The following is a 4907-nucleotide window of genomic DNA, read 5'->3' as shown; positions in this document are numbered from 1 at the left end:
TTCAGATTATTCAAAGCTTTGTATTCTGATCATTGTAAAGTATCTTACAGAAATTGTACAAACTACAAGAAATCTCCCAGAATAAGCTATGATTACATAAATACATTCTGTATAAATAAATTCATATACAGCACTGGTTTAAGGTTGCGATGTGCAGCTCACTATGACCTGCATGTGTTCCTTCATTTCATTTAAGATGCCTGTTCCCTTTACAGTATTCTTCCAGGTGATCAAAAGTTATTGTACAGTTTGGCTGTTTTTTTTTTTTGAAGAACAGGACTTAATAGACAGGAAAACATTTGAAACTGTCACTAAGTTGAATATTGCTAAAGCACTGTGCTCCCTGAAGCAAGGTTCACTTGAACATCAACAGTGCAATTGTTTGCTGCTGACATCCAAGGCTTTAAAGATACATTGTTTGGCTTTCTGTACTAATAATGATCCAATGAATCAGGCACTTAAAGATGAATTTGAAAGCAAAATTGTTTTAAGCTTTGTGTGGTCCCATGTGGTATGAGACTTAAATCCATTATCTGGAGGACAATAGACCAGGGGAAGGGGCTAACAAATTGACTCCAAAACACACCAGATATGGTGAAAGGTTGGGCTTAAAGTTACCAACCTCAAACTGTTCCTTGATGGCTTATTTTCCTTTGGGAATACAAAAGCCAAACGTTAGGCTTGCCCAGTTTATCTGAAGCTGAACATTATTCATGACAATCATGAATCATGGCTTTTTACTGACAACAAAGTCCTTTGTCGTGATTTGCTTACTCCACTTAAAACTAAACTGTGAGTGAGAGAAAGAAACAAGACATTCATGAAGGATAAACTTCTTCAGAGAGGTTGTGACACCCACCATGAAATTATTAGCTTGAGTCTGTCATATGTCAATTTGTCAGCTTTTTGGCTTGGTATAATGGCATACTCCCTTTCTTTTGTTCTTTGAAAAAGGTTGCTGATGCATTCCATCTGCGTGAATGCTGAAAGAAGTTCCACCAGTTGTGACAGACAAATAAAATTAGATTTCTAGTGAAGTGGTGACAAGGCGAAAAGAAATGCTTGTGAAAGTAAAGAGAGTATTTACACATATTGATGTTAATTTGGAGTTCTAAATAAACCAAATAATTTCACTGTTAGTAAAAAAGTAACAGTAAAGAGCTGGGAGCACAGACGTCAACAATGTACTGTAATATTACAGTATTCATACTGTCAAATGACTTTACAGGCTATGACTGTTAAACAGAAAAAGGTATATTTCTGTATTTCCACAATATACAGTAAAATACTGGCGGCACAGATGCCAGCAGTATGCTGTTATTTTACTGTATTCATGCATTTTAATACTTACAGTCTGTCGCTGTAGTAGTCAAATATGGCATATTTCTAGTTTGAAAACAAAGTTGTGTGTGACATATTATAGAGTGTGTTGCTGTCTTACAGTAAGGAGCAGAGAGCATAACCTTATAATGGAATATACTTATCGATTTATCATTGCACACATGCAGCATTTTCATTATCTTGATAACACAGATGAAAATTTTTAACAGTGAGACCAACTTAATTCATTGCGCAAAATATGTCGAATGATAAAATAGCAATAATCGAACAAAAACATGTTTAAAGAACATCAACACGGTATAACACATGAAAGGCGATACCTGGGTGACTCAGAAAATGTCCAAAAACACTTTAAAACACAATGTCTCTAGGCATGTTGGAAAAACCCCACCCACATTTCCCCAGCACGCAACAGTATTCTAGTAGGCTAATGATGTGTTTTACTGTTGCCTCCCTCTGCAGATGCTGGCCTCTTTGTGCCTAATTAACGAGAATTTCGTTCCACCAATGCAGGCCATTATATTAACATTACCAAAATAAATCGACACCAAAAACCCTGTCTGTAAATACACAATTGTTTGAGCCTCTCAAATCTCTCTCTCTCAATGATAAATTACATATTAAAACTAGCTAGACAGCCGGTCGAGCATCAGGTTGATATCCAACATTCCTAGCAAAATGAAAAAGATACTGACAAAAAAACACTCTAGGTACCGTCTAAACTGCTGTCCAAATGACAGTTTCTGAAGTCCCTTGGGAGTTAAGGGCAAATTATTTCTCAAAGAAAAATGACTGAGAAACAAAACACACTAGCCTAATGTTAGAATTACGAGTCTAACTTTAAATCAAACTTTTAACCAAGCTCCAAATTCTCCATTCGACACCCTCTTTTCCAAAAAGAGGCTGCTTTTAAATGCTATCCCAGAGGATAGCATTTAAAAGCAGTAGTTAGTGGAAACAGCAAGCAATACATAAAAACATCCATATAGTTGTGAACAAACTAATTACATCATCAACCTACCAACTTCATTCCTATGGTTAAAATGACCTCCCTCAAAGGTCACTCATCAACCGTCCCTATAGCTCCTCCTTAACCTTCGTTTTAAAAATGTCTATACTTTGGCTTCATTGAATATGCAAGATGGGGTACTTAATAAAAAAAGATTACATTATTCATGTATGTTGAAACTCATGTATGTTGCTCATATTTGACATTTGTCCATCATGAGACATGAGCTTCAGGCTCCTTCAGGGGCTTGAACGGCTCATCTCTTGGGCAAGGATGAGCAAGCCCGCTAAGTCCAGGTCTCTGATTCTGAAAAAGGGTAAAGTGTGGGACTGGTTCCGCTTTGCCCTAGGAGAGACCAAGATTCCATCAGTGACTGAGAAACCAGTCAGGAGCCTGGGCAAGATCTGGGCAGCTCCCTGAAGGACTCAGATGCCATACAGCAAACCAAGAGCGAACTGTCCACCTGGCTCACAGTGATTTACAAATCTGGCCTCCCTGGAAAATTCAAAGCCTGGATCTACCAGCATGGAGTCCTACCAAGAATACTCTGGCCCCGGTTAGTCTACGAAGTACCGATAACAATGGTAGAGGCTCTTGAGAAGTCCATCAGCCAGTTTCTCAGGAGATGGCTGGGGCTCCCCCAGTCCTTGAGCAGCATCACCCTGCATGGCCATTCCAACAAGCTGCAACTTCCTTTCAGTGGGCTAACAGAGTTTAAAGTCACCCGTTCCAGAGAAGTGATTATGTACGTGGACTCCGCAGACACCAAAGTCGCAGAAACTGGAATCCTCATGAAGACCAGGAGGAAGTGGCGGGCTCAAGAAGCTGTCACCAAAGCTGAGGCGCGACTAAGGCATAAAACGGTGGTGGGCTCTGTGGTAACAGGATGAGCAGGTCTCGGTTCCTTTCTGAAGTTGCGTTACGATCTGGCCCGTGCTGAGGAGAAGCGCCGTCTAATCCAGTATGAGATACGAGCAGAGGTGGAGGAAGAATGCCGCAGTAAAATCGGATTAGGTGGGAGCAGGCAGATTCCCGCAGAGTCACCTGGGCAGAGCTCTGGAAAGCAGAACCACTTCGCATCAAGTTTCTCGTCCAATCAGTCTATGATGTCCTCCCAAGCCCGGCCAACCTACATACCTGGGGCCTGGTGGACACTCCCGAGTGCAAGCTGTGCCAGAAGAGGGGCACCCTGGAACACATCTTGAGCTCCTGCTCAAGAGCGCTAGCGGAGGGGCGGTACCATTGGCGCCACGACCAAGTGTTAAAAGCCTTGGCGGAATCCATCTGCACAGCAATCCAGCACAGCAAGACCCAGGCAGCCCCTAAACAGTCAATCACCTTCATTAGAGGGGGCAGAAGGCCTAACTCCACCAGCCTAACTCTACTGGGGGGCTCCTCTCCACAGCTCGTGACTGGCAGCTTCAAGTCGACCTCGGAAGACAGCTCAAGTTCCCAGCCAACATCACAACCACTTCTCTCCACCGAGACACATCGGAGTCCACCAAACAAGTGGTTATCCTGGAACTGACTGCCCCCTGGGAAGACTGGATTGAAGGGGCCCATGAGCGAAAGAGGGCCAAGTATGCAGAGCTTAGCACAGAGTGCTGGAACAATGGCTGCAAAGCCCGCTGTGAGCCAGTCGAGGTCGGGTGCCGAGGCTTTGCTGGCCATTCACTTCTGCGAACCCTCAAACTCCTTGGAGTGAAAGGACTGCATTTGAAGAGAGCCATCAGAAACATCCTAGAGGCCGCAGAGAGGGCCTCCCGGTGGTTGTGGATCCGTAGGGGGGATCCATGGAACATCACGCCACTTGGACACAAGCCAGGGACTGATCGCCCCTGGCTGGGTCGCCTGGGCGAGAGTGTATGTGAAGATTAAAGACCCGAAACACACTATGACCCTGAGTACTTCACTGATGACGTGTCCAAGTAGCACCAGTAGGTGTATTCAAACTCTAGCTTCTTAACATCACTGTAGCCAATAGCAACAGTATTTGCTCCAGGTCCAGTGGTGCTGACTTAAATGCCACAAAAAAAAGGGTTAACAGCCTCCCGAACAGACAATTCACTGTTGTAACAATCTCACGTTTTGTTTGTAAGTGTGTGAAATCTCCTGTCAGCTCTCAGGTGGCTACAAAACATTTTATGATACTCATTACTGCATATGACAGGCAAGACAAAATATTCTTGTTTCTTTGGGAAAGAAATTAGTTCAATGTTTTGTTCTTTTTTAGACTTTTCAAGACCTACAGATATCCTGCTATACTGCTATTTCCTGAACATATGTTTCACAAGCGGGTTGAGTACTATTTATTTTATACCTCACGGCTTTTATACAAAGTGAATGATTTGTATGTCGTACAAACCCATTTGAATATCCTATATTCACACTGGCAGGGGAGCAGGTTAAAGCTGTATATTATTGTCAGGGGAACTTACAGGTTTGTCCGGTTCATGAGGAATTTATCAATAAATGTCTAAAAACCATACAAATAATATGTTTCTTTTTTGTTTTAGTCAAAATGCTCTTACATATCCTCTGCATAATGAATATGCAG

The 4907-nt window shown here is 42.4% G+C and overlaps 1 pseudogene; it reads left to right on the top strand.

Annotated features, from left to right (window-relative positions):
- Window positions 1-2572: 2572 nt before the first annotated feature.
- LOC121962419 lies at window positions 2573-4228 on the top strand (annotated as a pseudogene).
- Window positions 4229-4907: the final 679 nt, after the last annotated feature.

Source organism: Plectropomus leopardus, chromosome 23 (assembly GCF_008729295.1).
Source record: "Plectropomus leopardus isolate mb chromosome 23, YSFRI_Pleo_2.0, whole genome shotgun sequence".
NCBI classification, from domain to species: Eukaryota; Metazoa; Chordata; class Actinopteri; order Perciformes; family Serranidae; genus Plectropomus; species Plectropomus leopardus.
The sequence above is the reverse complement of the archived record's forward strand: the minus strand, read 5'-3'. Positions and strand labels throughout refer to the sequence as shown.